The sequence below is a fragment of the Phyllobates terribilis genome, unplaced genomic scaffold (genome assembly GCF_046119375.1).
Source record: "Phyllobates terribilis strain yellow unplaced genomic scaffold, ASM4611937v1 Scaffold_5__5_contigs__length_657084704, whole genome shotgun sequence".
Taxonomy (NCBI): domain Eukaryota; kingdom Metazoa; phylum Chordata; class Amphibia; order Anura; family Dendrobatidae; genus Phyllobates; species Phyllobates terribilis.
This window is the reverse complement of record NW_027362765.1, coordinates 496,287,607-496,314,677: the sequence shown is the minus strand read 5'-3', so window position 1 is coordinate 496,314,677 and position 27,071 is coordinate 496,287,607. Positions and strand designations below refer to the sequence as shown.

General features: G+C 47.3%; 1 pseudogene; it reads left to right on the top strand.

Annotated features, from left to right (window-relative positions):
• LOC141273546 (intelectin-1-like) overlaps positions 1 to 27,071 on the top strand; it is a 172,545-nt pseudogene that overhangs the window by 26,582 nt on the left and 118,892 nt on the right.

Sequence of the window (27,071 nt, the reverse complement as noted above, 5' to 3'; positions counted from 1 at the left end):
AATTATGACGTGGGTAATAGGGAAATTCTGGCAATCAAATTGGCGTTTGAGGAATGGCGACACTTGTTGGGGGGGGGGGCTGTCCATCCTATTACTGTTATTACTGACCATAAGAACCTGTCATATCTCCAGTCAGCTAAACGTCTCAACCCTAGGCAAGCCTGATGGTCCCTGTTTTTTACTAGGTTCAATTTTGTTGTCACTTTTCGTCCTGGGGTCAAAAACGTCAAGGCTGCTGCTTTGTCCCGGAGCTTCCCTGGTGGTGGTGACCATGAGAACCCTGCCCCGATATTACAGAAAGGGGTAGTTATTTCGGCTCTGTTTCCTGAACTGGAGAGTGAGGTACTGGAGGCTCAGGGGGACGCCCCTTCCTCCTGCCCTTCCGGAAAGTTATTTGTACCACCTGATCTGCCCCGTAATCAAGGAGCATCATAACTCTGTGCTAGCTGGGCATCCAGGTAGTAAGGCAACCGCGTACCTCCTCTCTCGTCATTTTTGGTGGCCAGGGTTGCATGGGGATTTAATTGAACATGTATCTGCTTGTAGTATTTGCGTGTGTTCTAAAGTTTCGCACACCCGTCCGTCTGGTACTCTTCTTCCGCTACCTATCCCTGGCAGGCCATGGACACACTTGTCCATGGATTTTATTACTGATCTACCGGTTTCTGCAGGCAAAACTGTGGTTTTGGTAGTAGTAGATAGGTTCAGTAAAATGGTTCACTTCATTGCTTTACGTGCACTTCCCAATGCTAAGACACTTGCTCAGGTGTTCATAAATGAGATTGTGAAGCTTCACGGGGTTCCCTCCGATGTGGTGTCTGATCGGGGGACCCAGTTTGTTTCCGAGTTCTGGAAGGCATTCTGTTCTTGACTGGGGGTGCAGCTGTCGTTTTCCTTTGCCTTCCACCCTCAGTTGAATGGTCAGACCGAGCGGGTCAATCAGAACTTGGAGACATACCTCGGTGTTTCGTCTCCAAAAATCAGGAGGATTGGGCATCCTACTTACCGCTGGCAGAATTTGCCATCAATAATCATTGTCAAAAATCCACTGACAGGTCACCGTTTTTCGGTGCATACGGTTATCATCCACAGTTTGGTACTTTCAGTGGGAGAGGAGCTTCAGGAGTTCCTGAAGAGGAACGGTTTGCTTCGTCGCTCTCCTCGTTTTGGCACGGTGTTCTGTGTAATTTGAAGACCATGGGTGACAGTATAAACGTATGGCTGACAGAAAACGCTTGCCAGGTCCGGACCTGAATGTGAATGACTTTGTGTGGTTTTCTACCAAGAATATAAGATTGAATGTTCCTTCTTGGAAGCTGGGACCTAGGTTTATTGGTCCCTACAAAATTACCGCCGTTATTAACCCAGCAGTGTTTCGTCTTGAACTTCCTCGGGCTCTAAAGGTTCACAATGTGCTCCAAAGGTCCTTACTCAAAAGGTACGTAGACCCTCTTGAGCACTCACCTCTACCGCCGCCTCCAGTAGTGGTTGATGGTAATTTGGAGTTCAAGATTTCGAGTATAGTAGATTCTCGTCTCCAACGTCGTTCTCTGCAATATTTGGTGCACTGGAAAGGCTATGGTCCGGAGGAGAGGACGTGGGTTTCAGCGTCAGAGGTGAACGCTCTCAGATTGGTATGCTCTTTTCATACCACTTTTCCTGAAAAATCCGGTCCTGAGTGTCCGGAGGCCACTCGTAGAGGGGGATACTGTCACGGGTGTGTAAGAGGTGACAGACAGTCGCCCTGCAGTGGTTTGCAGGAGGTCTCCACGTTTGGCAATGCAGACAGCTGCCTAGATAGGAGGCTGTGTTTTGGACCCAGCGACTACCTTCCTTTAGTCTGGTGTATATATACCTGGTGTGTCTAGGTGGGCATTGCCGGTTATACTCATTTCTACTTGGAACTTGGCTGAAGCAGAATCAAGTCCTCTTTGGAGTCTTGAGGCCATGTGCCTGTTGGAGTTCTTTTAAAGCTAAGTTATTATTTCCCTGTGTTGTCTTCCCCTTTTGTCTTTAGAGTGCTAGCGGAGGTTGACTAGTGCTCATCTCCTTCCATCCCCAGCTTTAGCCTTACGCTAGGGATAGTAGGGCGAGGCATGTGATTGGCGACAGCTGCAGAGGCTGTATGGGGATGTCAGGAGGAGACAGGGTGACGCTAGTCCAGATTAGGTGGTCATCTCTTCCCCCTTTCCCTAGTGTCTGGGCTCCCTTTCCCATTCCCCTTTGTGTTGCACTCACACCTGGCGTGACAGTGACGAGCATGGCGGCACCCGATCTTATATACACCTAATGACGCTGTGCGGCCAGCCAATCACTGTATTACCCACAACCAACATGGCTACAGCATTACAGTGCATGGTAGGCAACCCCTGCATGTTTATTGGCTCTCTAAAGAGTGCCAAACATGCAGGGAGGGGATCCGAGTTCCCACTTGAGCAACCCGGAAGTACTCCCCGAGCTTGTCGAGCACAGTGATGCTTGAGCGAGTATCGAGCATTGTTGAGCGCATTCACTCATCACTAATGATCATAAGTATTCAGACCCTTTGCTCAGTATTGAGTAGAAGCACCCTTTTGAGCAAGTACAGCCATGAGTCTTTTTGGGAATGATGCAACAAATTTTTCACACCTGGATTTGGGCATCCTCTGCCATTCTTCCTTGCAGATCCTCTCCAGTTCCGTCAGGTTGCATGGTGAACGTTGGTGGACAGCCATTTTCAGGTCTCTCCAGAGATGCTCAATTGGGTTTAGGTCAGGGCTCTGGCTGGGCAAGTCAATAATGGTCACAGAGTTGTTCTGAAGCCACTCCTTTGTTTTAGCTGTGTGCTTAGGGTCATTTTCTTGTTGGAAGGTGAACCTTCGGCCAAGTCTGAGGTCCAGAGCACTCTGGAAGAGGTTTTCATCCAGGATATCTCTGTACTTGGCCTCATTCATGTTTCCTTCAATTGCAACCAGTCGTCCTGGCCCTGCAGCTGAAAAACACCCCCATAGCATGATGCTGCCACCACCATGTTTCACTGTTGGGATTGTATTGGGCAGATGATGAGCAGTGCCTGGTTTTCTCCACATATACCTCTTAGAATTATCACCAAAATGTTTTTTCTTCGTCTCATCAGACCAGAGAATCTTATTTCTCATAGTCTGGGAGTGCTTCATGTGTTTTTGAGCAGACTCTATGCGGGCTTTCATATGTCTTGCACTGAGGAGAGGCTTCTGTCGGGCCACTCTGTCATAAAGACCTGACTGGTGGAGGGCTGCAGTGATAGTTGACTTTGTGGAACTTTCTCCCATCTCCCTACTGCATCTCTGGAGCTCAGCCACAGTGATCTTGGGGTTCTTCTTTACCTTTCTCACCAAGGCTCTTCTCCCACGATTGCTCAGTTTGGCTGGACGACCAGGTCTAGGAAGGCTTCTGGTGGTCCCAAACTTCTGTCATTTAAGGATTATGGAGGCCACTGTGCTCTTAGGAACCTTGAGTAATGCAGAAATTCTTTTGTAACCTTGGCCAGATCTGTGCCTTGCCATAATTCTGTCTTTGAGCTCCTTGGGCAGTTCCTTTGAGCTCATGATTCTCATTTGGTCTGACATGCACTGCGAGCTGTGAGGTCTTATATAGACAGGTGTGTGCCTTTCCAAATCAAGTCCTATCAGTTTAATTAAACACAGCTGGACTCCAATAAAGGAGTAGAACCATCTCAAGAAGGATCACAAGGAAATGGACAGCATGTGACTTAAATATGAGTGTCTGAGCAAAGGGTCTGAATACTTATGACCATGTGATATTTCAGTTTTTCTTTTTTAATACATTTGCAAAAATTTCTACATTTCTGTTTTTTTTTCAGTCAAAATGGGGTGCAGCGTGTACTTTAACGAGAAAAACATTAACTTTTTAGAATTTACCAAATGGCTGCAATGAAACAAAGAGTGAAAAATTTAAAGGGGTCTGAATACTTTCCGTACCCACTGTATGTTTGTGGTTGAAGATTTCCATTCTACTAGAAATTTAGATTCAATGTAAAAGGTTTAATTTAAAAAGTAAAACAGGTCATAGTTTAAAATTTTCTGCAATTTTTTTAGATATTAAAATGTGTTTGTTTTTTTGAGTATGTAATCAGTGACAAGACAAACTCTCATTCTTTTGAAACAGATGCCATGTAGTGGCAGACACTGGAATTAGAGGACTCTGTGAAATTCACATTTCTGTGTAATTGCTGCATTCTGGTATTATGGTGTGACTGTAACAGCTCCCTGCACTGACCCGATAATTAGAAGCAGCTGCAAGGAGAATACAACTTAATTTTCTCCCTGTAGCTGCTGCTCCTGTAAGGTAGCCATGTATGAGTTTAATTCCGTTTACCTGCAGATTACCACTATACTCATATCTGCAGATAAACAGCATTTCTGGAGGTGACAGATTCCCTTTAATTACTTATGTTCATATTTTACATATTGTAATGCAGCGACTTGCTGGCATTATGGTAATGGTCCAGGATGTGTTTTACCTGACCATGTACCTTCCCCCTCAGGTGACTAGTCACATGGCTGTGACATAGCACAGGTCCTGCACGCACAGAATGTCTGTCTGATCACATGACTGTGACATCAGCAAGGTCCTGTCAGTATATGTGTGTGTGCACGGGATGCATATATAAACCCTGCTTGATGGGAGACAGGTGTGTTCTGTGAGAGAGGCATAAGGCCTGTTCCCGTGTGTGTGTGGGACACCGACCGTGTGAGGCCTAGTGAGGCCGAGTGAAGCCTGGTGCCTGAAAGGTCGAGACTGGATCCTGTGTGGATGCTAGTGGCCTTGGAAGGCAGAGGTTTTGATGAAGAGTCCTGAAAGGCAGAGCCTGGATCCTGTGTGGATATCAGTGGCCTTTGAGGGAATGATGGCTAGAGACCCCCACCTGGGAAACCGCAAAGCCACAGTGGTGGCGGATTATTGGTGAAGAGTCCTGAAAGGCAGAGCCTGGATGCTGTGTGGATGTCAGTGGCCTTTGAGGGAACGACGGCTGGAGACCCCTACCTGGGAAGCCGCAAAGCCACAGTGGTGGCAAGCCTAATGGACTGCAGCAGCTAAACCCGGCAAAGGTAATACACTGTGTTATATGGACATTAATATGGACATTGCTATGTTGTTACCTTGCTGAAGGCTGTACCTGGAGCAAGTGGGCCGGTCTGCCACTTGGCTCGTGAACATTATTTATATATGTGTGTCGGCATGCCACTGAGTTGGACCCGGTGAACTGTGGTTTATGAAGTGCAATAAACTGCAGCATTGTGAAATACCAGAAGGACATTGCTGGTGTGCTTTGATTTACCCGGTGCAGCGAGTATCCCCCATTATGATGTCTAGTGCTGTCTTACATATGGTTCGAGAATGCGGGCAACTGCAGCCCGGTTGCTAGCGGCAACGACAACCCGGTTGCTAGGGGCAACTGCAGCCCGGTTGCTAGGGGCAACGGCACAGGACGACGAGTGTGGATTAAAGCATCTGGCTGCAACTCGGTGGGGTTGCGAAGATTGTCGTCGCACTCAAACCTGGTTTGCTGTGGCTCGGCGGGGCTCACGAAGTTTAAAGCATCTGGCTGCAACTCGGCGGGGTTGCGAAGGTTGTCGTCGCACTCAAATCCGGTTTTGCTGTGGCTCGGCGGGGCCACGAAAATTTTTCCGGGGAGAGCGGTGTGTGAATAGTGTCCTGAGGAAATGCAGGAGCAGATAAAAATGGCTGTGAAAGGAGCAGCAACTGAGTCTGAAGCTATTGAGCGATTAGAGCGATTAAAGTGCCTGTTAAAACCGGAGCAGGTATTTGAGAAACGTCTACTGGACATGAAACTGGACATGGTGCAGGAACCACAGGAGCTGTGGGCACTATATGGAATGGCGGCAGTGGACCATTCTATGAACTCTCCGGGGGCACCAGTGTTGTGCCCGGGGAGGTGGTAAGAGCTGTTGTGAACTGAGTCCTAAGACTATTATTGATTTTTCTTGTAAAAATTTCCCTGCCGCTGTGGTTGTTAAAAAGGGGGCAGAGTCTAAAAAAGGGGCGGTTGTTCAAAACAGCGTGGAGGATAGAAAATAAAAAAAAATTACTGGTGGTGGGTTTGTACCTCCTAAAAATGACAATGTGACCGTTGATAACGGGGTAGCTCCAGTAGAAGGGGGTGACGTCAAGGTGGGAGGTGACCTGTTAGTCCACTACACCATGGGGAGTGACACAGACCCCGTAGCTGACGGTGACACTATGAAAGTAGAAGGAGAGGTCAGTCAGGAGGGGCTAGACGAGGTGAGAAAGTCCCCATTTCGTAGGCGGCGCAAGGGCCACAAAAAGGCTGCTCCTGTAGACTTGGCTGAAAATGAAAATAAAGAGAATGTAGTACTGTGTGCCTTGGCTTCAAGTGTGGCTCCTCCATTAGAGGTAGAAGAGGAGGCGGCCAGTCGTGACCAAGAGCTGGAGCCTATCGGCCAGCAGGGTCAGAGTGACGTGCAGCAATTATGTGAAAACCTGGGGAACGTGTACTCAAACCAGTTGATCCTGGAGTCTGAACAGCAGAAAATACACCAGCTTGTGAAGAACTTACAGCGAGATCTAAAGGGAAGAAACGAGGAAATTAACCAGTGGAAGGAAATGTTCTACGCAATTAAGGAGGACCGCCGCAAAATCAAGGAAGAGGTTTTGCAGTTGAAGCTTGAGAAGGAGGCGCAGCAGGATGGTGTTTCTGGACGCAAACAAATCCTAGAACGACTGCGCAAACAGCTCAACCAGGAGCTGTGTGACTCCAAGAAGGAGTGTGTTGAACGCAGTAGGGAACTGCAACAGAGTAAGAGAGATTATGAGGATCTCCTCAAGGTGAAGAAAAAACTAGAGGAGGATAAGGCGGGTGCAGAGCAAGTGCGCCAAGTGGTTGAGACCACTCTGCAAGACACCCGTGAGGAGAATGATGATCTCCGGGGAAAGACCCTAGATCTGGAAGCTCAGGTGAAGGAGCTACAGATGTCCTGTGATACTCTCCAGAATGCGGAGACGTACCTTAAGGAAACAGTCAGCAAGATGGAAGCTGAGCGAGAGAGGATGGAGGAGTCCATCGGAAAAGCCACAGACCAGGGCCAGGAGTTGACTGCTGGTGGTGGGAGGTATGAAGCAGATACCTCCTCGAGTGATGTGGGCTCGGAGGGTTAGGTGGATGTCGAAGCCGAGATCAAGCAGCTCAAGGAGTTGCTACAAACCCAGGGGACGCAAGAGAAGCGTGAGAGACTGGCTATTGAGAGCCGAGTTGGCGCATTGGAGACGGAGAGGTCTGAGAGAGCTCTGCTGCTGGAAGAGCAGTTGAAGCAGGAAGAGCTTCAGAGACGGGCCGCTGAGAGGCGAGTGGCAGAGCTAGAGGAAGAAGTTTCCGGGCTCAAAAGTCGCCTGACAAAGTATCACTCAGTGAACGAGGCCTTCTTGGAGAAGGAAAAGGGCGAACACGTTGCACTCACTCCCTTATACCATGAGAAGGTGGACCTGAGGAGAGCTAAGAGAGTGTTAACCACAGATAAATATGAGATGGAAGTGGTCAAGACGAAAATTCGTGAATTTGTAGCTGTGAGTCAGCTCAGGGGAAGCATACAGGGTGAAGAAGCTGGAGGTCAGTTGCCCCTGAAACCTGAGCAGGTTGGTCGTCTGGAAACCACTGGTGAGACCGAAACGTCTCGGTACAAGTGCCTTGTAGATGTACCCGAGGATTTGAGGGAAGAATGCACCAGTGAGTCCGTGCATGAGGAGTTTAAGAAGGCCGTGCGAGCCTATAAGGTGTACCTGACCTCAGAAGCTAAACAGCTGGTGGTCCTGTCCATGACCGAAGTCACAGTGAAGAGGGTGGCTATCCTAAGTGACATGCACTGGCGATGTATTCGCACGAATCGGTTTCTCCGGTTGAAGACGGAACAAGCCGTTAGACAACTGGAGTTGATGAGGAAAGCTCACAGTATGCGTGAAGAGGTCATCCGGGTGCTTCATGTTCTGGTGAGGAAGCTCGTTGGGAGAAATGGTCGAGCCATGCAGGTGATGGTCAAGAAGTCTGGTGTGGGGAAAGTAAGCAGTCCACGTGATCGTCAGGACTGGATACCAGACGAAGACGGCAAGGTATCATTCTCCGCTGTAGGAACAGAAGAAAACCTGGGATATATGCGCATGCTGTTGGAGTACCGAGTAACCTACCTGCAAAAGGTAGAACAGTTGAATCTCGCTAGACTGCGAGTGGATAGACAGCATCATCTGAGTAGCAGAAGATGGCAGCCGTCTAGAAATTATGAGACCAGACAGAGAAAGGGCCCCCTAAATAACAGAACAGCTATAGCTGGAGTTAGGGACCTTTCAAGATGTCCTGAGAGTAGTGGGCGTGGGTTTAGAGGTAGTGAGACCTCCAGTAACTCAGGTTTGACCAGCCCATACAAACAACCCAATAGAGGACGGGACATTACGGAGTCGAACCGGACCTTAGATACCAGGGCATGTGAGTCACACCGCTGTATGACTGACCGCTGGGAGCGGGGGAGACCTGACAAGGTTACGACTGACCGCTGGGAGCGGGGGAGGTCTGACAAGATTATGACTGACTGCTGGGAGCGGGGGAGACCTGACAAGGTTACAACTGACAGCTGGGAGCGGGGGAGCTCTGACAAGGTTCCGACCTGGAAAGGTAACCTGACAAAGTCAGTGACAGTGACAAATGGTAGGTCCCTAAGGAATGGGCTAATGTCGTTGACTAATGTTCCAGGGGCTGAGTAGCACAATTGTAAAGTACATGGTCCCTATGTGAGCTGGGGGTTATAGTGATTGTGTATATTATGTGTTCAACCCCACAAGTTTGAACAGAGGGGGGGATATGTAATGCAGCGACTTGCTGGCATTACGTTAATGGTCCAGGATGTGTTTTACCTGACCATGTACCTTCCCCCTCAGGTGACTAGTCACATGACTGTGACATAGCACAGGTCCTGCGCGCACAGAATGTCTGTCTGATCACATGACTGTGACATCAGCAAGGTCCTGTTAGTATGTGTGTGTGTGCACTGGATGCATATATAAACCCTGCTTGATGGGAGACAGGTGTGTTCTGTGAGAGAGGCATAAGGCCTGTTCCCGTGTGTGTGTGGGACACCGACCGTGTGAGGCCTAGTGAGGCCGAGTGAAGCCTGGTACCTGAAAGGTCGAGACTGGATCCTGTGTGGATGCTAGTGGCCTTGGAAGGCAGAGGTTTTGATGAAGAGTCCTGAAAGGCAGAGCCTGGATCCTGTGTGGATGTCAGTGGCCTTTGAGGGAACGACGGCTGGAGACCCCTACCTGGGAAGCTGCAAAGCCACAGTGGTGGCAAGCCTAATAGACTGCAGCAGCTAAACCCGGCAAAGGTAATACACTGTGTTATATGAACATTAATATGGACATTGCTATGTTATTACCTTGCTGAAGGCTGTACCTGGAGCAAGTGGGCCGGTCTGCCACTTGGCTCGTGAACATTATTTATATATGTGTGTCGGCGTGCCACTGAGTTGGACCCGGTGAACTGTGGTTTATGAAGTGCAATAAACTGCAGCATTGTGAAATACCGGAAGGACATTGCTGGTGTGCTTTGATTTACCCGGTGCAGCGAGTATCCCCCATTATGATGTCTAGTGCTGCCTTACAATATGTACATTAATATTGATTTAAAATACTTAGTCAAAAATTGTCATAGGATTCATGTTAATGCATATAAGCTTTGTTTTCTTTGTCTTTAATTTTAGTTTCTGCATATCTTGAAAGGAAAGATGTTGGTGTACAGCATCTTAATCATCTTTTTGCTACTTTCTGGAGTGAACAGTGACAAATGTGGTGAGTACTTTTTCAAATAAATATTGACGTAAAGTGCATATAATTAGATATATTTTTTCTTGTGAAAGAATTATTATCAAACATGAAATTAAATATTGTTAATAGAAAGATTTTGTAAGGGCTAGCACACGGACTTCCAATACGGAGGAGTGAAATGCGAGAAAACATTGCATTGGACACTGACGAATGTTATTAAATGATTCAGTGCATATCTGCAATTTTTTTTTCTCAGCCTGAATCGAACTGAGGAAATTATCACACCATGCTGCGACTGGATGTGAAAATTGGATCACACTTGCCAATGCAAGTCAGTGGGTGTGAGATAAAAAACGCACGGCACACGGACCATGCATGTGCAGTAAAGATTTTATGAACACGTCTCAAATTAAACCCAACATTTTATCAGCCAAGTACAGTACAGTAAATTTACAGCCCGAACCGTCTGAATAGAATAGATATATGAGAGGTTTTTTTTAAGCAATTTTTATTACTGTACACAAATCAGTATGGCTGCCATACCACACATGCTGAACTCTAGCTAGAATCTCCTGTAAGAAGTAAGTACACCCCTAGTGTGCTACTAGTTTTTCACAGATCAGAGCTCCCTTTCAAGCTGCATGGCCGAGTGCCTGTGCAGCTTGTAAACGCCATCCTGACTCTGGCTCAATGGAATCATTATAATTATGCCACAATTGTTTACATTACTTGTACTTGTTTTCAGTAATTGTAATTTGTAACTGTTATTTATACAATGCAAGTATCCATAAATCCAAGGCTATTGCTTTCAACTTGGTATCTGTAGTTGTCTTTTAACTTTTATTACTGCACAAAATTTGCTTAATTACTGCACATATTTGGTTTATTACTGCACAAATTGTGTATTATTGCACATTAAAAAATATTCTGAGATATATAGATATATATATATAAAAAATAGAATAGATACTGTATATAGGATAGATAGATAGATTGATAGAATAGATGTCACGAGCCCCCGACATATAATAAACAAGCACCCTTTAGTGCCTTTTCGTTTGGCACTAAAGGGTTTTTACCTTTATTAAACCTATTAAACAAATAATTTAAAAAATTATATGGAGTTCCCCCTATTTTTCATAACCAGCCAAGGTAAAGCAGAAACTGTGGGCTTATATTAATCAGGTTGGAAAGGTCCCTGGTTATTGGGCTCTTCCCAGCCTAAAAATTCCATCCCCCAGTGGCCCCAGAATTGGCGCATCACATGAGATGCGCCAATTATGGCGCTAGGCCCGGCTCTTCCCGATTGCCCTGGTGTGGTGGCATTCTAGGTAATGGTTTATGGGGTTGATGTCAGCTTTGCAATGTCAGCTGACATCAACCCCAGGGGTTAGTAATAGAGAGGCTTCTATCAGACACCTCTTTACTTAATACGCACACAAAAATTTCAATTTAAAACAACTCCCCACACCTTGTTCACTAATTTATTAAAAAAACAAAAAGAAAAAACCTGAAGATCCGACGTAGTCTACCAAATCCGAAGTAGTTAAAAAATGGGAACTTGAAAGACATAAAAAATAGAAGTAAAGAAATAAAAACAAGAAACACTCCGTCATTCACCAATTTATTAAAAAAATCCTCGACGCTCCGACATAATCCATGCCGTTCCCACGACATCCACCATTTCAGTACTGCAACCTGCAGAGAGTTGTTCTGTGAACAACGCTTCATAGATCACTCCCGGTCATGTCTCCGTCTTGATTATATCAGTAACCGAGTAACCTCATTGCTCGTGAAAAATTGTAGAGTCAAGTTAACTACATCCTCCTATGGTCACCAGTGAGGGCTGTAACTCTGTGGTTAGAGAAACAGCATCTGAACACTGAGATGTAGGTTCAAGTCCCGGCAGAGGCAATCACAGGAGAAGGAAGAGGTGAACGTAATGTAATTTAATTTTTCACTGACCAGTGAGCGACCACGCCCCGCGAGGAGGAGGAGCTACACCCCGACATTGGGGAGGTGAGTATCAGAGGCGTAGCTAGGGTTTTGATTCAGGGGGGGGCGAAACTTCTGAGTGGGCCCCTAACCAGGTAACCCTGATTACACCTAATGGTGGCGCACCCAGATAGTGGATGTAGGAGAATCTCAGCAGATGACCGCGCTGTTACTGAAAATAATCTCTATACAAAGATCGCCATGTGGTGACATATTGATAGATGCCAGTCCTGTAGAACATATAAGAGATCACAGCACAGTTATGTATAGTACCTTACAGCTGACGTTCTTTCTGATTAAATTGTTCACTTTTCTCGTCTTTTCCATCTTCCCAGACCGACATGACATCCAGGACTCAGAGTCTCAAGTCTGCAGAGATCACAACAAAGACACATTTGAATCCTTACATTTCAGGCCCCGTCCCCATCTATTCCCAACCTGCACAAACTCATCATCCCGCTGATAATGCAATACTGAGCCACTGCTGCCGTACGTGTCCCTATTACTGCACCTGCTGTGTGGTACTGTGTGCCCTCTAGATGGTAAAACAAACCTCTAGAATATAGTAATTAGTGATGGGCAAGCACTAAAATGCTCGGGTGCTCGATGCTCGGGTCGAGCACATTGGAATACTCAGGTGCTCGATCCGAGCAACAAGCCCAATGTAAGTCTATGAGAAACTCGAGCATTTTTCAGGCGACTCCCTCCGGCAGTCTGCAGAGGGCCTAAAAATTGCCCAAATCTATGGGAACAGTGCTCAAATGACATGGGGACAACATGGGGAAGACCCCTGGAAGCATTTCTGACTCCCAGGTCACTTCTGTCAACAAGATTGTCAGAGGTATTACGCCACTTTTACGGACTCACAATAAAACGTACAAAAACGAAAGCAAAATGGATTTTCCTGGGAAATATGTTAACTACCATCCTTTCCAGGGTAATGACTTTTATATGATGCAAAATAAATAACCTAAAACAAAAATACTCCTCCACACCTTGGGCTATGTTCACACTTAGTGTTTTTGCCGGCTATGTTTTATTGTTCCCATTACTAAAGAGTAGGTCTCCTATACTGTTACAGCGTATGCAGTGAGTGGCAGGGCTGCCCTAAATTTGGACGCACCCCAATACCATGCACTAAGCGTATGGGCTGACAAACATTTACCCCTGGGGGGTATACATGAACATATTGTATAAAAATGTTTTTTTACGGGCATCATAAACACCCTTTAAAAAAATGATGTGGGTGTTGCATCACGGACCACGGTCACCCTGGCGATATGGAGGATGAGGATGAGGAGAAGGAGGAGGACAAGAGCAAATAGCCAAAATCAGGAAGCGTATACCCATGTGTGAAGAGGTGCATGGGAATACACCTCCCAAAAAAGACACTGGATTTGAGTTTGTTACGCTGCTATCATTTGGTGGTGTTGAGAAATCTGGCCCAATCCAGCCCTTGTTCATTTTTATAAGAGTCAGCCTGTCAGCATTTTCAGTTGACAGGTGGATGCGCTTATCAGTTATAATTCCACCAGCGGCGTTAAAAACCCGATCTGATAAAACGCTGGCGGCAGGGCAGGCCAGGACCTCCAAGGCATAGAGAGCCAGTTCATTCCACGTATCCAGCTTGGATACCCAATAATTATAAGACACAGAGGAATCAGGAGGACGTTGGTACGGTCGGCAAGGTACTCCCTCAGCATCTTCCCAAACTTTGCACTCCTTGTGAGAGTACCCTGCGCCTCAGGGCCTGTGCGATGGGAGGGCCGGAGAAAATTCTACCAGAACTTTGACAGTGTTCCAGTGCCTCTGCTGGATTGAAGTTGTGTCTCTCTCGCCTGTACTCCTTGGTTGTCCAACAAACTGTGACCTCTGCTGCCAGCGTTTTCAGATGGGAATTTTTTTTTGATAGTTCCGCAACAAGGGCCTTCTGATACTGCCCCATTTTTGTAGACCTGTCCGCCACAGGAAAAGAGATATAAAGTTCTCCTTGTAGTGCGGGTCTAGAAGTGTCACCAACCAGTAAAGACTGTCACCCAAAATTTTGAGAACATGAGGGTCATGGGAAAGGCAGCGGAACATAAACTAAGTCATGCGTACCAGACTGCTAATAGGCAAGACTTCCGTGTCCTCACCAAGAGGATGACTGACCATGCTCTCCTCCTCCTCTCTGTCCTCTGGCCATCCACGCTGAACAGATGGTATGACAGTTGTGCAGGTAGTACCATCTATAGTGCATGAAACAAGATCCTGCTCTTCCTCCTCCTCCTCCTCTTCCTCATTGTCACCCAATCCACATTGGGATGAGATGAGGCTGGGCTGTGTGTAATCACCCTGTATGGTTCCTTGCTCCATCTCATTGTGCTCCTCCTGCAATGCATCCTCTTTGATTGTGAGCAGAGAGTGTTTCAGAAGACAGAGAAGCGGGATGGTGACGCTAAATATGGCATCATCGCCGCTCACCATCTTGGTGGAGTCCTCAAAGTTTTGGAGGATGGTACATATGTCTGACATTCATGTCCACTCCTGAGGTCTTATGTGTGGAGTCTGAACTGAATACAGACGGCCTTGTTGTTGCTGGTACTCAACAACTACCCTCTTCTGCTCACAAATCCTTCCCAACATCTGCAGTGTAGAGTTCCAATGCGTGGGGACATCACACACCAGTTTGCGAGCCGGAAGCTGCAAATACTGCTGAAACACAACAAGAGCGGCGGAAGCTGTAGGCGAGTTTCTAAAATGGGCACACAGGCGGCATTCTTTAACAAGTAGATCCAGCAGCTCCTAGTGGGATTTGAGAAACTGCTCAACCACGAGGTTAAGCACATGGGCCAGGCATGGTACGTGTGTGAGTTCGCCTCGCCTCAGAGCTGCCACCAGCTTCCGGCCATTGTCACTCATGACCATGCCTGGCTGTAGGTTCAGCGGTGTGAGTCACAGATCTTCCTGCTTTTTCAGAGCTGTCCACAACTCTTCAGCATTGTGTGGTTTGTCACCTAAGCATATTAGCTTCAGCACAGCCTGTTGCCGCTTGGCCGAGGCAGTGCTTCCAGCTTGTGACTGATGTTGTCATTTCGTAGATGGAGGCAGAAGAGGAGGAGGAGACTGAGGAGGATGAGGTGCAGGAACTGTAGACTGTGGTGGCAACCCTGATTGACCTAAGGCCCGCAATCCTTGGCATCGGGAGGACATGTTCCGTCCCAAGGTCCGACCGGGTCCCGGCTTCCAATATGTTAACCCAGTGTGCCGTCAGCGAGATGTACCGTCCCTGCCCACAAGCACTTGTCCACGTGTCCGTGGTTAGGTGGACTTTCCCAGTAACTGCGTTGTTGAGGGCACGTCTAATGTTTTGGGACACGTGCTTGTGTAATGCGGTGACGGCACACCGGGCGAAATAGTGGCGACTGGGGACCGAGTACAGAGGAACAGCCGCCGCCATCAGGTTGCGGAATGCTTCCGTCTCCACGAGCCTAAAAGGCAACATTTCAAGCACAAGCAGTCGTGAAATGTGGGAATTTAGTAGTGTGGCCTGTGGGGCATTGCCTGCATATTTGCGCTTGCATTCCAAGGACTGGGATATGGACAACTGAACGCTGCACTGGGACAAGGACGTGAACGTGCTTCCTGATGCTGCTACTTGGGAGTGTGCAATGACAGGTGCAGTGCAGGAGGCATCTTCGCATGCACCATGGACAGGGGATTGGCTTGCATGCACAACAGCGGAAAAATCAATGGTGCCACCCGCAGACACTGTTCCTCGACCCTGGGATTCGGCCCACAAAGTCGGGTGATTTGCTGCCATGTGACTGATCATGCTGGTGGTGATCAGGCAACTAGTTTTGCCACCCCTGCTGATGCTGGCCTGCAGGGGGTGCAAATGGCCTTTTTGGGGTTATCGGCAGAGCCTTTAAAAAATAACCAGACTTGGGAAGGCCTAACAGTTGTACTGGCAACTTCCTTCGCGTTGGTGTTACAGGGAATGGTTGCCTGCCTTCTGTGTGCGGCCACCACACTGCTTCTTCCTGCCTGTTAGGGTGCTCTGCCTCCCTCCCCCTGTGTGCTGCTGTCCTCGCTCTGCATGTCCTCCTGCCAGGTTGGGTCAGTTACTATATCATCCACCACCTCGTCTTCCACTTCCGCACCCTGGTCCTCCTCCTGATCTTCTGGCAATTGTGTCTCATCATTGTCCACCTCTTGTGAAACTTTCCCACCATCGCCTTCGTGTGACCGTGGCTGCTCAAATATTTGGGCATCGCTACATGCGATCTCCTCTTGCCCCGCTTCAACTGGACAGGGCGAGAGGCCCGAATCTATAAATGGAAAAGTGAATAGCTCTTCAGAGTTTCCAAGTGTGGGATCAGTTTTCTCTGGGCACTTGGCATGGTAGGAGGAAGGAGGATCAGGGTGAGGAATATGCAGTCCTGACTCACGTCTACTGAGACTTGACCGTGTGGAAGACAGGGTGGTGGTGTTGGCTAAGTGACTGGAAGCCTTTTCCGCTTTCCAACCAACAACCTTTTGACACTGCTCTGAGTTCAATAGTGGTGTGCTGCGGTCCCCTAGGAACTGGGACAGGAAGGTTGGACGAGAAGATGCGGGTGTTTGTTGTTGCATAATTTCAGCTAGCCCACGGCCTCGGTCTCCGCCTCTGCATGCACCATCACCATCACCAGTTCAGCTGCCCGTCCATTGCCACGTGCCTTGCCCATTTTAAATGGAGGACAATATCTTCCACGCTCACTACAAATGGCTGAATTTGGAGCGAAGTTATATGTAATCCGTGTGATGGAGAAACCACAGATTTAAATACTTGGCCTGTAGGCAACTATTTTGAACAGCAAACCGTTGTCGAAAACTTTGCTGACACACTGAAAAAAAATTTGAATGGAGGCCAAAAATGGCAGTATTTTCAACGCAATTATATGTGATCCGCGTGACGGAGAAACCACAGTTTAAATATCTGGCCTGTAGGTAACTATTTAGAACAGCAAACCGGTGTCAAAAACTTTGCTGACACCCTGAAAAAAATTGGAATGGAGGCCAAAAATGGCAGTATTTTCAGCGCAATTATATGTGATCCGTGTGACGGACAAACCACAGTTTTAGATAGCTGGATTTTTAGCGCTGTAATATGGAAAGGACCTGGCTGTATTCTGCAGTGCCAACAAGTAAATGGCGCAGAAAAACGGTGTTCTCTGGATTTCTTTTTAAGCAAATAATGAGGATTAAGATCCAAAACAAAAAATATTCCTGGCCCCTGAGACTTTGTCTAAAAATGTCTACAGCAGCAGAAGTCAGAACTGGAATGGAGCCTCTTGTGCTATATGCACTGCAGTCTGCTATATACACTGCCTGCCTGCCTATATACACTGCCTACATGATATCTCTGCAGATGGATTAGTTCTCAGAAGGACTGTTTGTTGAGATGGATATGTGTAATGTACTTGTTTTCTCCCTACACTACCTAATGCACAACCATATCTCTCCCTAGCTCAGCAGCAGCACCTCTCCCTACACTGCCTGATTGCGGAGTAGACTGACGAGCACAGCGGCGCCAGGTCTGATATAGACCTGATAACGCTGTGCGGCCAGCCAATCACTTTAATGCCACAACCAACATGGCTGCGGCATTACAGTGAGTGGCAGGCAGTCCCTGCATGTTGATTGGTGCTCTAAAGAGCACCAAACATGCAGGGAGGGGACCCGAGCATCTGCCCGAGCATCTCGCAAGTACTCGGTGAGCTCCAAGCATCTCAAGTACTGAGATGCTCGGGCGAGTACCAAGTACTTGCAAGTATTCTCGCTCATCACTAATAGTAATGCCCTGTGCAAGTGCCCTAGAAAACATTGCCAACATTTTGCCCCCTAGAACGTAATAGTGCCCTCTGTGTGCCCCTTTGACAGTCACAATAACCTGAGTTCCCCTATAACGATAAGTGCCCACTTAAGATTTAATAATGTCCTGAGTCTCCCCCCTGTACAGCTCCCCTATACACAGTATGATGCTCTATTATACACAGTATAATGCCCCTCACTGTATAGTACTCCCCACACAGTATACTGACCCAATAGTAGCCTCCAAACTGATGTCTCCAACACTGTATGATGGCCCCCACACTGTGCAAAGACCCCACATTATCTCCCACACTGTATGACCCTAACTGTAATCATCACACTGTACAAATAGCCTACATATAGTAAAATTCCCCCCCATAGGCAGTCTGTAGCATAATGCTCCCTCCCATAGGCAGTATGTAGTATAATGCGCCCCCCATAGGCAGAGTCTGTATTATAATGCTCCCCCTTCCCATAGTCAGAGTATGTAGTATAATTATCCCCCCCATAGGCACAGTCTGTAGTATAATCCCCCCCATAGGCAGAGTCTGTAGTATAACATCCCCCCACCATAGGCAGAGTATGTATTATAATGCCCCCCCTATAGGCAGAGACTGTAGTATAATGCTCCCCTCCTTCCCATAGGCAGAGTATGTAGTATAATTATCCCCCCCCCATAGGCACAGTCTGTAGTATAATTCCCTCCTCATAGGCAGAGTATGTATTATAATGTTTCTCCCCCTTCCCCTCATAGGCAAGGTCTGTAGTATAATGCCCCCCCCATAGGCAGAGTCTGTAGTGCAATGCTCCCCCCCTCATAGGCAGGGTCTGTAGTTCAAAGCCCCCCCATAGGCAGAGTCTGTAATATAATGCCCCCATAGGCAGAGTCTGCAGTATAGTGTCCCCCTATAGGCTGAGTATGTACTATAATGCCCCCATAGGCAGAGTCTGTAGTTTAATGCCCCCCCATAGGCAGAGTCTGTAGTATAATGCTCTCCCCATAGACAGAGTCTGTAGTATAATGCTCCCCCCTCATAGGCAGGGTCTGTAGTATAATGCCCCCCCACATAGGCAAAATTTGTAGTATAATTCTCCCGCCCCTATAGACAGGGTCTGTAGTACAATGTCACCCCCCATCCAGCAAAAAATGAATAGGCACAATACTCTTCCGGCTGCGACCAATTAGCGAAGCGGGGTTTAAAGGGGTTGTCCACTACTTTAAATTAACCCCCCAATGTATCCCCCCAGGGCCCCTAATGAATTTCGTAAATACCTCATGCTGCCAATACTGCCTGTGTGCGGCGCTATCGCTGACCGTGCACAAAATTTTGGAGGAAAGTGGGGGGTGCGTCTTATAGTCCGAACATATATACAGGGTGGTCCAAAAGTAGGTCAGAAAATAACATTTATTTTGATTTATATATAAAATTATATTTACTAATACAAGCATAACATTGACAATTAAATTTTATTCTGAACAATAATACAAAAGCCCTTAAATTTTATCAACGCAGGCGCTCAAACTGTTTTCCATTACAATTTGTACAGCTTTGAAGTCTGCCTCTTACGCTTCAACAAACTTTTTTGCACAAGTCTCTTTGGGTATTAATTTCTTGAAATGCGTCTCTTATGTAATTTTTCAAATCACTGACACTTTTTGGTTTTCGACTATAAATTTTGTCCTTGAGTACTCCCCAAAAGAAAAAATCCATTGGGGTCAAGTCTGGTGAACGCGCCGGCCAATCAAGTGGGCCTCTTCGGCCAATCCATTTATTAGGAAATGTTTCATCAAGATACTCGCGGACTACTCTTGAATAATGTGGAGGGGCCCCATCTTGTTGGAAATAAAGGTCATTTGAATTAGGCTCTTGCTGTAACTGGGGAACAACTTGATTCATTAGAATTTCGACATACTTATGTCCTGTGACTGTTCCATCAAAAAATATTGGTCATAAAACACCAAAACTTGAAATACCACCCCAAACATTGACACCAGGCTCATTTAGTTGTTGCTCTAATGTTAAATGCATGTTCTCATTATACCAGTAAATACAATTATGTCTGTTAATATGGCCGGATAATTTGAAAGAAGCTTCATCACTCCACATAATGTTATCTAAAATTACTGGATTTTCTTCAATTTCGTTAAGCATAATTTCACTAAGTTGCATCCGCCTGTCTGGATTATCCTCCAATAAACCATGAATTAGATGTGGACGATAAACTTTCCACTGAATAGATTTCAGGATTCGCATGATAGAAGCTTGTGAAATTCCTAATTCCAAAGAGGGTCTTCTAGTGGTCTTTTTTGGACTCTGAACAAATGTTTCAGCAAAAAGCTGTTTATTATCTTCTGTACAGACTGTTTTGGGTCGACCAGTTTTTGGAGCATTAAGGATTGAGCCAGTGGCATTGAATTTGTCACGAATGCGGTAAATGGTTTGTCTCTTTGGGGCTTGAGTACCAAATGTTTCAACCCAATTTGCTCTAACGGTTTCATCATTTTGAGATTTCCAATACTCTGTTAAAATCCATTTTCTTTGATCTGTATTTAAATGATTTGCCATTATGTGTTATCTGAATTATCTGAAAAGAAAACAGATTTGGGGGAGATCTATCTGTGAAAATTAGATCTGTGAAACTGGCTCAGTTACCCTTAGCAACCAATCAGATTCCACCTTTCATTTTCCAAAGAGTCTGTGAGAAATGAAAAGTGGAATCTGATTGGTTGCTAAGGGCAACTGAGCCAGTTTCACTTTACACCATGTTTGATAAATCTCCCCCTTCATAACCTTATTACACTTTCTGTCCACCTACTTTTAGACCACCCTGTACATACTGTATGTACTGTGGCTGTGGGTGGTGTGGAGGGCTGGGGGGGGAGCGGCAGCGGGGGATGATTGGGGAACAGAAGGCAGCAGCTACCTGCTGCAGCCTACTGTGCCTGCTGCTGAAAAAAATGAATATTGCCTGAGCCCCACGCCCATGGGCATGGAGAGCAGTGAATATTAATTTTCCTTAATATCGTGCACACTGTAGCCGCAGCGCGGCTCCTGCTGCGGCCAGCGGTCTATGTGCCTGCTATTAAAGTCCATGAATATTCACAGTAGTGAATATTCATGGTCTTTAATAGCGGGCACACTGACCGCCGAGCGCAGCAGGAGCCATGCTGCAGCTACAGTGTGCGCGCTATTGAAGAGAGTGAATGGTCACTGCTCCCCACGCACACAGTCCTGGCGCAGGGAGCAGTGACTATTCCGGGACAGTACTTCACTGTGTGAGGGCGCATGGCAAGGACGCCATGCATGCCATGCCATGCGCGGCTCACGCAGTGAGAGTGTCGGCAGCTGAGTGGGACGCAGTGCTGGAGGAGAGAGGAGGTGAGTATGATTGTTTATTTTTTTTGTGGATAGCGTGATGGGGATCAGAGGGTGCCATGCATACCAGGATGGAGGGGTGCCAAGCATACCAGGATCAAGGGGTGCCATGCACACCAGGATCAAGGGGTGCCAAGCATACCAGGATCAAGGGGTGACATGCATACCACGATCAAGGGATGACATGCATACCAGGATGGGGGATTGGGGTGCCATGTATACCAGGATGGGGATGAGGGCCACGTATACCAGGATGGGGATGAGGGCCATGTATACCAGGATGTGGATGAGGGCCACGTATACCAGGAAGGAGGGGCCATACATACCAGGATGGAGGATATTAACAGAATTGGGGGACATTACCCCAATACCAGTGTCATCAGCAGACCCTCTCCCCCATAACAGTGCATCATGATCAAATTTTTTGCTTAAATTTTTTTCTATTTTCCTCCTCTAAAATCTAGGTGCATCTTATGGTCCGATGCGTCTTATAGTCCAAAAAATACGGTACACCATTCATTTTACCATTCAATATCATGGAAAACGGAAAAAATATTTCAAGTGAAATTGTGATTAAAATAAAAGCAATTTCGCAGTTGTTTCTTGGGTTTTATCTTTACAGTATTCATTGTATGGTAAAAATAAGTTGTCACCATAATTCTCCAGATCCGTTACAGTAAAAGCAAAGTTATATAGTGTTGTTTTTATTTCAGTGATGAAAAGAAAACGAAAAATTATTAAAAATGTTTTTGCTTCATTCGTCAGTTTCCAAGACATGTAACATTTTTATTTTTTAGTCGATGGAGCTGTGTGAGGGCTTATTTTTTGAATGGAGAGCTAACGATTGTATTGATACAATGTTAGGGTACATTCAGCATTTTGAGCACTTTTCAGCATTTTTTTCGTGGCGCTGTGGTGAGCAAAAAAATGCAATTTTGGCATTTTGATTCTTCATCTCTTTACGTTTTCTGATCAGGTTAATTACTTTTATATTTTGACAGACGAGACTATTACCGATATTGTGATTACAAATATGTTTTTTTTATTTGTTTTCATTTCTTTATTTTTAATAAGGAAAAAAGGAGGGTGATTCGAATATTTATACTTTTTTTAAAAAAAACATTTTTTTACTGTATTTTTTTAGTCTCTACAAGGGTTTGAACATGTAATCGTCTGATCGCTTGTACTATATGCTGCAATACCATAGTAAAAATCACGGTCTCCTATGAATGTCAGCCACAGACAATCTTTACAGGAGGACCATTATTACCCCCAGCTGCCAATTTTCCCCACTGATGCCCCGCGATCGCATCACAAAGGGGGGGGGAGGGTGTTGATGGGCACATGTAAAGGCTTTCTCTGTGTTAGCATGCATTATTTGCTGCAGTCAGAGATTGATAGCGTCATTTAAATGGTTAACAGCAGTGGCAGAGCTTAATCTCTGAGGCAAAAAATGGCTGTGTATCAGGAGAGCTGCCATAGTGACACATTGATGCCCGGTGATGGTGTGGCACCCCAGTGGTCCGGTTGCCACAGTGGCATTGCCTCCCTCACAGGGGATGATGCCATGCCTGGTAGCAAGGAGGGGTCCCCTAATCAGGTTTACCAGCATACAACACTTTCCTGGCTCCAGACCAGAAAGGGGAGCCCCTCCTCTTTACACTGGAATCTGGAGACGGGGTTAGTAAGAGTGATTTGAGAGGAGTTGGAGAAAGGAGAACGATGAGGAAGGACCTGGGGAAGGGAGCTGTGGACAAGCTCACCCCAGAGAGAAGCGCAAATGAACCGGACACTGGAGTCCGTGGTTGTGGGGCACTGAAGGCCCAGCCACTGAATCCGGAGGGCAGGAGACTGCAGGTCTCCTGGCCCCACCAGACGCCCGGCGGCACAGCAGCATCATAGGGCCCAGCACCGTCACGTGGGAGCGAGACTGGAGGAAGGCCCAAGCTGCCTGCCATATGGGTGAGGAAAAAGACGTTTTACTCAGGGACGAGGGCCGCAGCATAGCTTCAAGCAGCAGGGCCAAAGAGATTAGAGCAGAGGAAAGGCCTACAACTTCACCTGGCGAGGTGGATCCTCAACTTGCTTCCAGGCTGCCCGGACCTCTACTACCAGCTAGTACCCGTGCCCCGGTCTGCTCAATAAACAGCAAGTAAAGATAAGAGGAAACCGCCATTAAGCTGTGAACTGGTCATTATCTGTGCCATCACCTGCATTATACTGCACCAACAACATCTACCTCCACACTTCTACATATACTGCTCTGGAGCTTAGCTCTGCCTGTGGAGAGCTGAACCAACTCTGCTGCGTCACCATCAGCTCCAGAGGATCTGCACCGCAGCGGCGGCACAATATAGCCGCATACCACAGGTGGCGTCACGAACATTATCTCTAAAAAGTTTATTCCCCTTTTACTTTCCCTTTAATTGACCGCCCTGGGTCACGGACCAGGTCACTGCCACCGTGACATCCCGCAGCATCGACCGGCCCCATCGACCGAACTAGTCGACGCGCCCCCTGGGAGGTGGGGTACTCGGTAGCTGGGCCGGTTGGTGGTGGAGATGTCATGGTTGCAGTGACCCGGTCCGTGACCCAGGGAGGTCAATTAAAGATTAAAGAAAAGGGGAATAAAGTTTTTATAGAGATAATGTTCGTGACGCCACCTGTGGTATGCGGCTATATGGGGCCGCTGCTGCAGTGCAGATCCACAGGAGCTGATGGTGACGCAGCAGAGTTGGTTCAGCTCTCCACAAGCAGAGCTTAGATCCAGGGCAGTAGATGGTGATTTTATGAAGTAGATGTTGTTGGTGCGGTGCAATGCAGGTGATGGCGCAGAAATTATTCAAGGACACAGTGGGGTGCAGTCTTCAGGTTTTACTCACAGTTCTTAAGTTCTCCAAGTTACAGTCACCGGTGTGCAACCGCCCACGTCGTCCTGTGTCCTCAGGGGTAGTGATCTCAGGTATTTCAGGAGCACTTGGATGGGATCCCGTTCTATGTACCGTTCCTGGTCGTCTCACTGCGCTGGCTCTCACTCTCCTGCCCTGCGCTTCACAATCGGTGTCCCAAGCCAGTGGCCTCGGGCCTTGTCGGGCGACTTGCAATCCCCAGGACCCTATGTGGCCACCTTTTCAGCGATATAATTGTGGGTTTTGGCTGCAACACCTTGAAAATGCTGCAGCCTCCAGTTGGCTAGGTGAGCCTGGTTGTTCTCCACTAGCCTGGGGCCGGTCTCCTTCAGCGGCTTGATCCCTCCACGTTAGTGTGAATTCGGGCGCATGGGTGGCCTCTGCACTCGCCGTGCCCCTTGGATCCTTTCTGTCTCTGGAGCCTTTCCCTCTGCTCCCGTCCTCTCTCACTCTCCTCCTAGGCCTCTCTCACTAGTCCTGACTCCTCTTTCTCCACTCAACTTCTGCTCCAAGCACTGGAGCCAGGAGCATGGACCCTTCAGCACTGCTCTCCTGAGCAGGACTGGACCTCTCAACTCACTGCTTCTAGATGGTTCCCCTTCTTCTTATACCCTTACTGTCTGTGCTCCACTGAACTACTTCCTCCACCCACCTCCTCTACCTAGTTCCACCTCCAGCTAGAGACCAGGGACTGTGCTTTCCCTTAGGAGCAATCTCGCCCTTCCCTACAGAAGTGGAGTGTATTGGATGTGAGTGTGTGGGTCCCGGGTAGTACTCCATCCTTACCTGAGAGTGGGGTACCACACCTCTGGGTGAGATTCAGTACCTCTGTGGCAGGGGCGCCACATTGGCATCAAGAAAGGGGGGTGTTGATGGGCACGTGGAAAGGATCATCAACCATGAAAATACTCAGGGTGACTAAAAGTCATTATGATTCTGATTCTGATGTTTGAAGAAAGTCACACATCAGACTCACACATCAAAATCACACATTATTTGAATTTGGCTTTGAGGAGGTACTTGTTAAAGTCCCAATGAGTTTCAGATAAGTTTGCACTGAAAATTCCATAACCAAATAAAACGCCTAGATTTCTTCAACTGAGTTTATAGCTCAATGGTTAGTGCACTGGCTTCTAGACATAGAGTTTTGGGTCCAAGTCCCGTCAGTGAACAGTGACTTTTTTAATTATTATTATTACAGTTGTAAAAGTCCCTTATCAAAGTCACTTGTCAAAGTCACTTATCATAATCAGTTCTCAGACAGGGTATTTAGCCCCAAACTGACATCATTCTGATGTTTGATTTTGATATCTGATCATGTCCTAAAATGGACACTGTACTATTGTGTTACATAAAGCATCACAGAAAAGAAAACAGCCTTACCAACACCAGGATAGATTAGCAATGCACCAGCAGGGTGCAGCAGACCCCATGATAAAGGCGGGGGCAGCACAGGGGCAAAATACTGATGCAACAGCCACTTACTACCTACCAATTCATGGAGGGGTGGCTGTGTAGTATTAAGGATGCACACAGATGAGGCTTGCATAGGACGCCAGTCACACAGGTACGTGTCTGGCTTACAGCCTATTAATGACGCCCATAATTTTAAATCACACGGGCTGTCCAGCACTATATACGTGCACCCAGCAAGACAGACACCCCAATCCACCCAACCATCACTAAAGTGCCTGCCTACTTCCTGCACAAAAATGGAAACTGAGCAATAAAAAGATGAAAAATAATGAATAAGATATATACATTACATGAGGTATTGGTCGATATTTTGGCCAATTGTGTTATATACTGTCTGTACAAATGATTCACTGTTTTATGGCTTTCTTTCCTATTTTTATTGCTAAGCTGTGATGTACTTTCACTATGCTAATTTATCTGAAAATGTCTGATCCATGCCCTGCCTCTGCTTTTAACCCCTGCCTCTGCCTTTATATTCCATCTGAATTGGTTGTAACTTGTGATTAGAGATAAGAGAATGTTTCAATATTCGATTCAGATTACGATCGCTGAATTTGCGATATTCGCCAATTTATTCATTGAATGATCGTTGAACGTTACCGAACCCCATAGGATTCATTGGGGGGGACAAAAAAAAACGCAAATGTGACACCCCAGGGGTCTGGTTGCCACAGTGATAGAGATATTATGTCTGAGAGCAGGTGGGAGGTCCTTTGGTCAGGGATCCTGTGCATGCCACACCTCCTGCCCAGTCTTGGGAGGGGAAGAACTTCCCCTGTATAAACCCGGGGCTGAGGCAGGGTGAGTCAGACAAGGAGAGTGGAGAAGAGAAGCAGCATAGGAAACAGCAGAGTTACAAGGAGTCAGGGGCTGGCAGCTACAGAGCTCGCCCTGACTAAGAAGATTCTTTACCGGACCCGGAGTCCGAGGCTGTGGGGACTAAATCCTACCCAGCAGCAGAATCCGTCGGGCAGGGGATTTCAGGTCCTCTGGCCCAGAAGCCTGAAGGCACGGTCACACGCGTGGGACCAGCACCGCCATCGTGGAGCAGAAGCCATTAGAAGGCCCCGAGTCACCGGCCATACGGGTGAGCACCACACGGTACACTCAGGGACGTGGGCTACTTACATCAGCTTCTAGCAAGGTAGCCAGAAGAGTACAGTCAGTTTGGGAGGCCTACAACTACGCCTGGCCAGGGGAGATCCCATCTGCTCAAAGACTGACCAGGCCCCGTTTGCTAGCAAGTACTCCGGGAGGGTCTGTCGTTGTTACCAGTAAAGACCCTGAACTACACCGTACCGTCTCTGAGTGGTTCCTGCTACCCCCATCATCCACGTCGGCTGCCCTGAGGCCATACCCCTCCCGTTGGGGGTTATACTATCACGCTGCACAATCCTACCACCGGCCTCAGCGGTCTGCCCTGCAGCAGCAGCTTCCTGGCTGCACTCAACGGGTGGCGTAGTCATCAACTATTTACTACTAATAGACTGCCGTCTAGTTTGACTCCCTGGGCACGGACCGGGTCACCGCCACGAGATTACAACCCTCCACGGATCCGGCTCCGGGTAAGCTCCCGCGTGCGCACCGCAGCGCGACACAGGCCCAGGGGCACGTCAACTTTGGCGTAGTCGGCAGGATTTCGTGCCCGCAA